The 12,530-nt window shown below is 47.8% G+C and overlaps 1 protein-coding gene across 1 annotated transcript in view; it reads right to left on the reverse strand.

Moving 5' to 3' along the window:
• The window catches only part of LOC133352476 (chloride channel protein 2-like), a 113,041-nt gene that overhangs the window by 95,232 nt on the left and 5,279 nt on the right, over positions 1-12,530 (reverse strand). The window contains exon 2 of the mRNA XM_061568144.1: positions 8,114-8,277. The gene's annotated coding sequence lies outside the window, so the exon portion shown is untranslated. The remainder of the gene's footprint in view (positions 1-8,113; positions 8,278-12,530) is intronic.

Raw genomic sequence — 12,530 nt, forward strand, 5'->3', positions numbered from 1 at the left:
TTATGGGCGCTTGTGTTGCACCCGAAACATCGTGATTTATTTTATTTGATACCGACGTGCCTTTACCGAAAGAACCAAAGAGTATATGAGTTATATTACAGGAACAAAAACACGTTTTTTACACAAGGTTGCGTGTATTTTTAAATCCTTTATATTAAGTTCGCTTGCTTGCTTGCTTGCGTGCTTGCTTGCGTACGACCGTGCAAATCTTTCGTTCGTTTTTTAACCCACTTCACGTGATCCAATCGAGCTGACATTTTCCACACAGACTCGTTGTGACAGACAATTAATGTTGGTGAAAAAAAATTTAAAAAATTTAACACTTTTTAGGCAAAAAAAATGTATTTTACATGTATTCAAATATAACTCATTCATGGCTTTGGCTGAACGTCACAGTATAGGAGCCCAGAGCGTAACCCCTCCACAGGCCGTGGCGGAGTAGCGCAGTTGGTAGCGCCCTCGCTTCCCATGCCAAAGGTCGCGGGATCGATCCCCGCGTCCTCCACAGGCGAATATATTTTAAATCCTTTATATTAAGTTCGCTTGCTTGCTTGCTTAGGACCGTGCAAATCTTTCGCTCGTTTTTTACCCCACTTCCCCGTGATCCAATCGAGCTGACATTTTCCACACAGACTCGTTGTGTGTGACAATTAATTTTCGTGAAAAATTTTTTTCCAAAATTTTACACTGTTTAGGGAAAACAAATTAAATATTTAATTACCAATTGCTTAATACTGGCAGACAATCATCTGACCCATAGATTGCAGCCATCTCAAGCCAGAGGACGAGAGGACTCTAGCCGCCACGCATATAAAGGATTTAGAGAGAAAAACTTTGTTTTTACGGGTTTACTTGTTTCTCCTGGCCCTCTGGTTTTTCTCTCCACATTTAGAAACGTGCGTTTAGAGCATTTGGATTATTTTGTGGCTATAAATTTCCACGTGCGAAGCCACTTCGTTGAGCTATAATTTATGGCCAGGCTGCTTCTGTAAAGGAAGCTTATAGCTCAGTGGGCCTTACCAAGTAAGATTTAAAAAAACAAAAAAAATGTTTAGTGATTTTTTTTACTTTCGGATACTTTGCGCTCCGAACATGTTTTGTATTGTTTGTTGTTGTAACGTTCTGACCCGCCCCTACTGGACATCTCTGAAAAAGGACTTTATAGCTATTCTATGGTTCTTTCGGTAAAGTCACGTGGATAAAATAAAAAATAATAACAATAAAATAATAAAAATGAAAATAAGTGAATAAAAAATAATTAAAATATCACGACGTTTCGATCGCAACACAAGCGGTCGTCATCAGGAACAGGGAGGTTAGCCTCTGAGGGCAAGCTGTTTATAAAGGTTTTGAGATGAAAGAACCATACAATATGAATTCCTGCAGTCACGAAACTTTTAAGTCAAGACTTTATAGCTCATCGGATTCCTCCAGTATAAATAAATACTCTGATTTTGATTGAAGAGGGTAGTTTACCTAACTTATTTTAAAAATTAAATACCATAAGTAAAATACGAATTAATGTCCGAAACAAAAGGTAAAAACATTGCCATTATTTACAGATCGACCTGCATCTACATCATCTCGCGGACCACCTGGAGAATTGTCGCGGACCGCCAGTGATCCGGGGACCAAACTCGGAGAGCCACTTCCCCAAAGAGCTGCCACCACAGGTGGCAGCGACGAGTGAGGAGGCATCTGGGCTGGGCTCATGGACTAAAGGGAGTGCCTTCAGTACGCAGGCCGAGGCCAACATGTTCTTGTTTGGAACGATGACACCAGCTTATGACTCTTTCTCCGACTGACAACTCCAGTGATTACTGCTTCTTTCGCTCGAGCTGCTTCAAAACGGCAAAGGGAAACACCGCTTCGTCACGTAACCAAGTTACGTCGGTTCTGCCGGGGAAGTCTGGTGGTGGACCCTGGCTTACACCACCCCCCAATGGGTGCACGTTTCCCCACTAGCAGTGGTCGAATGGGAATACATTTCATAAGCATGTTAAAATATAAGCATGCCAGGTGTTTAATATTTAACAATGAAAACACACATTTGACAATACTACCACCGTATCTAATCGGGCAGGTCGTGAGCAGATTGAGATTAGGTCGAGACAAGTGAGACTTTAGACCGAAGGGCAATCGAGTCAGCAGCCAGGAGACAACCAGTGAAGGACGGCCCCTTGGCTCACAATTAGAATCCTACACAAGGAGAGGCGACCAAGTGGACCAGTGGTCAGAGCGTTGAGCTGGCACTGCTGAGATCCTGGATTCGAATCCAGGATTCAGTTGCCTGTGATTAAACCGGGTCCTCGAGTATTGACACAAATTCACATTTATTTAGTTCTGCTCTTCAATTGCTAAATCCAAGCTCTTAGAATTATAGTGTCAATTTGATTGCTGCAGTGAACCTCAGTCGCATATGCAGTTGGAAGGTGCTGCCCTCTACTTTGCAGACCAGAGGTCGCTGGAAGGGATCTGAGAGGTAGCTCTGTAATATCTGCTTCATTGGGCCATTTCCTTACAAGAGTACCGCATCTTGTGACAATGTAATGTCGGTAGCACAATTGGGATAGAACTGGGGTAAAATACCCCAAGAAACTTTAAAATAAAATCCCACGCAAGGAGGCAATCATAAGAAACCCAGTCAACGTAATCGCCCCAAGTTTCCCGGTAGATAGCAGTATAATGGACTGTTGAATCCATCTGTGTGAAGCTTTGAGGATTACCTCCTTGTATGCACTGATTTGCTCCTCCACGAAACTGAACACTCACTGACAGAATTGGCCAAACATCCAAAAACAAGAGCACCCTCCTGAGAATAGCAATATCATCAGCTGATGCTCCCTCTTGCGCAATATACCTTCTACCACCCCATGCCCCCCCCCTTTCAAAGGAGATCTGTTATCTCGTTGGGGTTCGCTTGGCTATAAATAAATAACTATCTGTGACTTTTGAACATAACTCTCGTGATGCTGGAGGGGAGCACAGCATGACTGTGGGCAGCACTGCTGAGGGTTCGTTATGTAAGCCGCGACCCTGAGCAGTTGACTTACAACAAAGGGAAAGGTCACCAAAGGTCAGAGCGATGGCACAGCTATTAGCTCACAATGCTATGGACCCAGCAACCTGGGTTCGATTCCCGGCCATGGCGACCATCAGCAGCGAGTGATGTCTGAACTGGATCACGATGCCTCTCATCACCAACTCGCACTGACTGCTCTAATTAAGTATCATCAAACTACCCTGATGGCTGACAGCATGGGGAAGCTTTCATCCATCTGGGGATCAACAAAGCACTGTGGAGTCTTAAATCACCCGTAAAGGCAGTTTCCATGCTGCTGTCAACACATGCCTGCATTGACACACAGATGCAAGGACACACACACCCGAGAAACGCTGCTCCAGAAGCCGCCTACGCACGAGCACACGCCGCCGCTACCCAGCACAAAATGTCTCCATCACACCGCAGCAGCGGTGGCAGCGGCGGTGGCAGCGGCGGAGGGGGCCCGCTGCCAAGCGAGCGAGGGGCGCGTGGCGATGATGTCTCCTCGCAGCGCCGAGAGGAGGAAGCGGGTGGAGTCTTCTCCAGCAATCAACAAAAGGCCGCATTGCTCGCAGATTTCCCGTTATTTGTCCTCTAACAATCTAAAGAGATTTCCCGGGGGAATTAAATCCAAGTTTAAACACAATACCGCTGAAGCAAAAGGTCAAGAGGTTCTCTCAAACGGCGGGCAATTGCCAAAATCTGTGGTGCGAGCGAACGAGCGAGAAAACGGCCACGAACCCCATCGTGAATTATCCGCATCAAACGCGGCGGACCCACTCTGCTCACCGGCAGACCCTTCACGGGTCTATGAGCAGACAGGAGACAGGGCAGAAAGCAATACAACACTTTTGATTCAAGAATAGCCTATTCCTTTGTCTTATTTTGTACTTTTCATCTGCTGCTCCCAGTCTGCAACTCCCTACCCACAGCCGTCCATGCCGACTCTCTGCCCCTATTCAAGTTCAGGCAAAAGATCTTCCTCTTCCCCTGTGCCTGTGACTTACTGCCTCGATGAGATGAATATGCCCATTGTTTCTGTACAGCATCTTGAGATGCATTCGCATTTAGACACAATGTAAATCCACATTGCATTGTATTGTACGCCATTGTTGTAATGTCTCTCTTGAATGTTCAGTCTCGTTTGTTCCATTAGAATATCTGGATTATAAAATTAATGAATCGACGCCTGAATCGTGAGTGAAAGAATCAATTTAATTCGTGTAACTTACAGCACGTACGAATTCACCCGGAATACTCCCAAACCCATACGATCTGTGGAGCTAAGCAACGTTGCGCCAGGATAATGTTCAGATGGGCGACCATCATACAAGTCAGGTTGTCACAGGCAGTTGCAGGGCAGACCATCAAATTACATTGTTGAACTGTACTATGCTGCCACATTTATGGTTCCTTAGCTTCGCCAAACCGCAATGGCCAGCGTGGTGAAGTCTCGTCCAATAACCAAAATGCCCAGCATGGAGTGGCGAGGCCCTCATCTAGCAGTGGATTGAGAAGGGTTCGTGTGTGCGTGTGTGTGTGTTTGTGTGTGCGTGTGTTTGTGTGTTCGTGTGTGTGTTTGTGTATGTCTGTGTGCGTGTGTCTGTGTGTGTGTTTGTGTGTGTCTGTGTGTGTGTCTGTGTATGTGTCTGCGTGTGTGTCTGTGTGTGTGTGTCTTTGTGTGTGTGTGTTTGTGTGTGTGTGTGTTGTGTGTGTGTGAGCGTGTTTGTGTGTGGGTTGTGTGTGTGTGTTTGTGTGTATGTGTTTGTGTGTGTGTGTGCGTGCTTGTGTGTGTTTGTGTGTGTGTATCTGTGTGTGTCTGTGTGTATCTTTGTGTGTGTCTGTGTGTGTCTTTGTGTGTCTGTGTGTGTGTCTGTGTGTGTGTGTTTGTGTGTGTTGTGTGTCTGTGTGTGTGTGTTTGTGTGTGTTGTGTGTTTGTGTGTGCGTGTTTGTGTGTCTGTGTGTGTTGTGTGTGTTTGTGTCTGTGTGTGTCTGTGTGTGTTTGTGTGTGTTGTGTGTGTCTGTGTGTGTTTGTGTGTGTGCGTGTGTTTGTGTGTCCGTGTGTGTGTCTGTGTGTTGTGTGTATATGTTTGTGTATGTGTGTGTCCGTGTGTGTGTGTCTGTGTGTTGTGTGTATATGTTTGTGTATGTGTGTGTGTGTATGTGTGTGTGTGTCTGTGTGTAACGTCGGCCTGGGCGGCTGTGCACGCGACCACGATAGACGCCCCCCCCCCTCCCACGTCTGTGGTGACGATGACGTCACCGGGCCCAGGAACGCGTTGCCAAGTGGATTGTGCGTTGTGCCCACACAAAACAAATATTCCCACAATGCAATATGATATGCAATTACAAAAAAAAATGTTGTGCTTTTAATATAAATTAGTTTATTTAGTAGTCATACTTCTTGCTTATTGACGGGTATGTGTTACCCAATAGCTAATAATAGGTCATTATTCGTATGCCAAGTTAAGATACATTTAATAAAACATATATTTAATCAGGCACCATGGTATAAAGTACAGTCCCGACCTCTTATTACCCATTATCTCTCTGGATATGTATGTGCGATAAAGATGGGCCATTGCTCGTTCCCCATTATATAGATATTTTCAGAGACATAGTGTTGTTGACAAATGTTTTGAGTTCATCAGAGAGTTGGGATATCCCATCATGCAAGAGATTACTCTACCCACTGTCCATTCCATTGCTTGGCTAATCGTATTACACGAATATTGTTGCGGAAAAGCCACAGCTTCGTTGCCATGCATGCCACTTGACGGGAGGTGATGGACAGGTCTTGGTCAAGTCATTAACACATTCCTCCTGCGGAGGGAGCTGGTCGGAACACGTTGGGTTGCTCGGTCAATGGCCAGGATCAACGGCGGCGTGGTGTATTCCGCAAATATGCCCGACTGTGAGGGCGGGCACAAGCCGGCGTGAGTAGGTTAAACGTTGAGTTTTATAAGGGCACCACGGGGTGACCAGCCCCTCCCCACCCAGCCCCACCCCTCCCACCCTCCACACAGCCCCTCCCCGCCCAGCCCCTCCCCACCCAGCCCCTCCCTCCCCTCCCAGCCCCTCCCTGCACGACGGACGGACACAATAATCCCCTGTGGGCTGGTGTAACCAGGAGGTTCCTGCCAGCACCAGCCGTGTCACGCATGGCGTGGCTGGCAGGGAATCTCGCGACTTCAGGGTGTTTGGACAGCTGCCATTTGTAAAAGGGGTCGAAGAAATGGGTCACAGTCGAATGTAATTTTTAACCGAATAATTAACGTACAAAATGTCATTCGTCATATGAGCGACAATCAACACGACAATATTATATTCATACAAAACACGATATACAAATATAAGGAGTAATCAGTACCTCTCTTCTCAAAGTTACCTTCCCAGCCGCGGATCCAGCTGTAACGAATGTTGTCTTAACAAAAGCATGTGCCTGGCGATCCATGACAAGGCGTGACTGATGTGCGCCGTGCGACGCTGGGCCGGAGCGACTGCGTCGCGTTTACAAAACCACGGACGCACGAAGAAGCGTCCCGACCACGTCCCGGCTCACCCGTTCCAACGTCTCGGACGAGGCCCACGAGCCACGCGGCACGGCGATTCACCAGGATGGTAGCCACGGAGGCCCCACCGACAAGGACGCCATCGGAAACGCCCGGAAACTTAAGATGCGGCAAAAATTAATCGTCTATTAATATGACCCCGTGCATCAATCACGCAATGGGACGGTGGCCGTGTCCTGCTCCAGCCTATCCTGCCACTACTGCCCACAGACAAACACGGCCACCGGGGGAGCTGAGCAACCACTCCACCACTCAGCCGAGACACGATGACGGCTCGGGAGGAGCGACTCGAGGGCGGTGTGACCAGGGCGACGTGAAAGGAAAATGACGCTTCAATGAAGGTATAGAGCCCTGCAGTGGCTGGCTCGTGCCACTGCTTGCAGGAGAACACTCGAGGAGAGCCCTCCTGAGAAGGTATGTTTCGTCTACTCTTCCCCGCTGGCCAGATGTCTTAGAGGAGGTGAGAATATCGACATTTTACCCCACCACACATCACCTGCTGACCGACTGTGGTGTACACAATTGCACTGCCGCGTAGACAGTGGCAGGGCGCGGGGGGGGGAGTGGAGGGTGGACCGACGACCTTTGTGTTGCAAGTCTGGTGTGCTGACCATTACAAGACAGCAGCATTTCTCGAATACAAAGCGCGGAATTAATGCCAGACTCAGGGACACATATTTGCCGATAATAAGGATTGTGAATTCTGTGGCCTTTGTGGTTGAGATGATTTGTGAATAAAATGGTTCTGCAAAGGACAGAGAGGTCAGCTTTAGTGTTATAAGAGTAGTTGAGGCAGGGGTAACGGCTGTGTTACTCCGTGAGTTACAGAGCCAAACTTCAACAATAAAACTACTTGATGAACTTCTGCCTGTACAATGCAGGTGCTTGAGGACAATGCTAGGAATGTCACGGAAGGGCTAGATAAGCAACTTGAAAGTTAAACAAGGCCTTGTCGATGTGATCAGATGAGGTGGCCATGGGTGGGACATGTGTGCAGGGTTCAGGAGGGCAGGTGACCAAGATGGGCATCAGAGTGACACCCAGAGGTCGGCAGCCAAGGGGGAGGCCAAAAACCAGACGGTGGGAGATGTAACAAAGAACCTTGGAGCACCGCTCTCGGCTTTAGATCTGCGGAATGTGGCAGACGGCAGAAAGAAATGGCGAGTAGCGGTGACATCGATGGCCTCTTGGCTTTGATTGTAAATCGCGATTAAAGCTCAGTATATAATGCAGGACACACGGTGAAACACACATATACCAGTAGCACCTGCGTTTGGTGAAACAATGTCACTAGTATCAGCCTCTTACAAATTACATGATGGCTTAGCCACCCAGGTAAAATGTCTGCATCCAGGATACCTCTCACTATGGCTCTGGCTACGACATGTCCCGTGCCTCCTCCAGTCTACCAGCGACCCAGAAACTATGCAGTAAAAATATTAAGCCCTGATGATGGCGATAAAAATTATTACTAATATGACACTGGTGAGGGTCTCACCTGGACTGCTGCTTAGACGGCCATGTTACAGGTGCAACACGTGGAGCTCACGTTGCCTCCGTGCAAGCCCAGCCATCACTCCTGCCACCATTCGTCACACGGCTCAGCAGTCGTGGCGATGGCCGCGGCGGGAGCAGCACACAGGAACGACGTTCCTCGGCGTCCTGGCCACAAAGAGGACGGCGGCACATGGGCACACGCGAGCCCTTCAGCGTGGCACGACACCCCCAACAGCATCTGCTCATCACTCCGCTAGCACCAGCAACCATTCCAGATAGACACCCAGAGCCCACACGCTTAACCAGAATACATTGCGCACTACACAAGAGATAACAATAGCTGGCTGCAAGCAGACTGTTAAGGAGACTGGCCTAGGACAGAACTTGTCACTCGTACGAATGATGAGACTAATGCAGTATCAGCGGACAAGGGAGGGAACGTGCCTGAGAGAACATGAAGTGGAGAGAAGGAGCAATGGATTTAGCTCGTGTGCAGATGCTTGGTGGATTGCTAGATTACGGGACCTCGAGAGGTGGCAATGGTTTGTGGACGTATTCATCCAGCAGAGGATTGATCATGGCAGATGATGATGAGTAAGTCAAGGCCTTAACAGAATTCAATCGATCAATACGTTTATTTAATGTGAGTAAGTGTCCTATATTTACATACGAAAACATCAATGAGCCTCAGGACCATTTTTCAGAAGAGTCCATTCTTAAGTGTTTGCCATAAAAAGTGCTTTATATTTAAAACAAGCTGAGAGCGCATTGAGATGAAACGTATTTTTTAAGGGAAAGTTGGGTCCATGGTGGTAGCTGAAGGGATCAACTGCTCTGCTCTCTCTGAGTATACCTGGCCCAGCCATGAGCGCCTTGGATGCTTGCTCTGCCAGACACATCTGATTTGTCATCCTGAAGCCTGTGAATGTTCTCACTGCAGAGCAGTGGCGAGATTGGGCCTGTTTAAGGCTATGCCCGAAGCCTATTACCACATCACCCAACATGCGCCCAATTCCATTGGACGTTGGAAGCCAAACAGGTTTGAGCCTGGATAAAAGTTGGAGAGGTGACCACCAGGGCTTGCCAGGTGCTGTAGAATTGCTGCTGTGAGGTCGCAAAAAGATGGCAGTGTTGAGTGTTATCCCCTCTTACACGTGTTGTGTTTTCTAGCTGGTTCTCTGGTGTCCTTCCATGCGCCACTCATTAATTGAAATGGTTTAAAGATACAAAATATCCAAGGCTTTTCTAGGTTATTGGCAACATTTTCGTCGTTGTTTTTATTTGTAGAAAGAGGCGAGTGCAGAGTCTGGTGAAACAAGGCCACCAAGCTCCTTGCTCTTTCCCGTGCCACGTCTTCGCAGTACAAATGGTCACTTCTGATGTTCTCTTATAAAACCAGGAGATCCTGCCAAAGTTCTGCAAGTTCTGATTGTATCTGGGACAATGTTATCAAGATCCTAAAAAAACGACTAAAAATAGTTTGTGTGCACAGGAAGCATGGGCCCTGAGTGTTTTATGAACGTGACCTTTTGAACTGACGAACATCAGCTGTGCATACGGTGCCCTGCACTTGAACACATGTTGGAGGTTTGCACCACGTGTCGTAGTGGTCGGTATCATAGGAATGACTTGTCTGCATGGCAATGACATGTCCAAAGCAGTACGGCATGTAGGCTGCTGACACCTACCCAGAGTAAGGGTTTATCGTCTCGTACATGGGGTTTTTTCCCCCTAGGCCTCCGGTTTCCTCCCATGGCAAAAAATATTCAAAAACAAATCAGCCAAACATTTCCCACAAGACTTTCCTCGTTTCAGCAGTTATTAATGTGCATAATCAATGAGTACTACTCTGAGATGCAAAATCAATAGATATATTAAATGTATTAATGTTATACAGTTCAAGATTTACTTTTCACATTCGACAGTCTCAATTCACTTCTAAATGCATCACCTGCAGTGCATTACACTGAGTGTATCAATCGTAAGATAAAAAAAACATATATTAATGGACTACACTGGCAATCGGGCTCGGGCATTAACAAATGTCTCACCACATTCATCACCCACCCTGTGTTAGACCACAAGACCGCAGGTTACAACAACACACTCACCCACTCACCATCCTATAGGTCACAACAAACTCACCCACTCACAACACTAGATCACAACAACACACACACACACTCACCGTATTATAGACAAGACAAAGATCCTCTGTATAGGCTTAACAGTGTAGGGGCAAGTGCTGTAAGCGAGCACCTATGAAGGCGGGAACGGCACAAGAGGGTGGTGGGTGACCAGCACCATGCCCCGATGTTTACACATCGCACCAGATACTCATTTGAGGACCCGTTCAGATAATCGTCACTGGTGTTGGCCGTGAGCGGAGATCAAAACCGGGTGGCCGGTTTTGTAGTGCAGCGCGCTGACCGCTACACTACCGCTCCTTCTCACCAGTGGCTTGAGACTTTTCATGACCGCATTCAACATCAATGTACGACGACGTTTCGTTCAACCTGCTTTGACCTAAATATTTATCAATCATTCACCTCGCTGTGAATAGTAACAAAATAAACACGCAAACACACCTCACTTCTCATGTCCGTCCCTCCACATACAAAATATAAAATTAGTTTTTGCACATCCCATTAGTAACATGCCCTTCTAGGAATGCATAATTTCAGCAGGATTAATTCAAGACAACCATACTCTGGACCACTTTTACCATTAAATGTTTCATCAGCAGACTCAGGCTTTGTTTATATCAATGCAAATTAAGTGGTCTGATTCGCTCAAGACCAGGTGTACAACAAACCCACTCTGTTTATTCCATTAATAAACAACCATGATAGTGTAATGACATGATGACACCTGCTGGCTGGAAAATGGAAGCACGGGTACGGGCACTGCTAAGACAACATCCAGTCTGAAAGGGAGAGGTATCTGGGGCAAAGGTAATAGGCGGGGTTGGCCGAGATGCTCCGGGAACCTGCTCGAAGGTTCCACGAGAGGGCGTGGCCAGAGGCGGAGCCTAGCCGCGTCTGGGGAGATATAAGCGCGGGCGGACCGGGGCTCGGGGTTCGTGTGTGGAGTCTTGGGTTCGGACTGCGTTGCTGCTCGCCGTCATCTCTCTCCGTCGTCCGGCCACGTCACGCCGCCAGCCAGCGGACGGTGGAACCGCGCCAAGTGATCGGCCGTGTGTGTAGCCAGTAGAGACGTTAATATCTAAGTGTTGTGCTCAGAGTGAAAGGATAAGGTTGGCCTGTGTTGTGCCCGTGTAAGAATAAAAGAAGAAGTACCCTCTACACGTCGTGTCGCGGAAGTCGCTCATCACAATAGTATAGCCACTGGGGTTGTGCTCATCTCACTCATTATTAGGCCATAGTTTGTTGCACAACTGTGACTTTGCGGTTGCTTGTGGAAACGCTAACAAGTTGGCGTGTGTTTAAACGTAGCAGGCCAAATCGTTTGAAGATTGGAGCTGGCACCATGGAGGCGCTGGGTTCGAATCCAGGATTCAGTTGCCTGAGTGAACCGGTTAAGTGTAGCGAGTTGATGATCTCACTAGTGGCTGTATAATAAAACCATGACATCAAATGTCATCCTGCACTTTACTTGGGTTGACTGCCATGCGACGCACGTTACACCGCAACAGGGTGGTTGAAAAGGGTTGACTCCTACTATGTGGGTCAGAGGTGACTTGAAGAAATCGCAAAATTGTTCCTGTTACAGTGTCACCCATTCCACGTGTGCCATTCTCTCATACGAGGCCGGCAGAACTGTTCTAAGACTTCCGAATGAATTATTCATCTGATGGCATGACACCGAGAGGAGAAACGGAAACAATTGTGGAAAAATAAAAATAAAATTCCAAAAGGTGATACTTGTCGGTGTAAAATTTGAGCTCTGGAAGCGAGACAGCCTCGGCTTCGGGGAGCGGGGCCCTGCACCTGCGCGGCCGTCACGCCCCGCGCTCACAAAGCACCCACACACAATAAATACAACCGCCTTTTTTTACTTTCAATCGTTCCCGAAATATAAACAGCTCTATTCCTTATTATGGTTATGATGTGTTTTAAATTTGCAATTCGCTGAGCCGTTTGCAAGTTATGGCACGCTGGCTCGGTGCCCTGGCACAATGCGGGAGCGCCCGCGTGCCCCACGCTGCGCCCGTGCGCTGCAAGGAAGCGCGTGGGGCTCCGCGCTCAACCACGCGCCCCTTCGAGTCTCTCTGTGCCCCTCTGAGCCCCCTCTGAGCATCTCTCAGCCTGCGCCGCTCTGACCCTGCGCATCCTGAACGAGACCGATGACCCCGTTAAGGGAAACAGCGTCAGAGGCGTGGACCCCAGACCATCGGAACATTAAAACAAACATAGCAATGCACAACCAATAGTCTTGTTTAAATGGTAAAATATTTG

Source organism: Lethenteron reissneri, chromosome 40, assembly GCF_015708825.2.
Source record: "Lethenteron reissneri isolate LAM-NWPU_2019-01 chromosome 40, ASM1570882v1, whole genome shotgun sequence".
Classification (NCBI taxonomy): Eukaryota; Metazoa; Chordata; class Hyperoartia; order Petromyzontiformes; family Petromyzontidae; genus Lethenteron; species Lethenteron reissneri.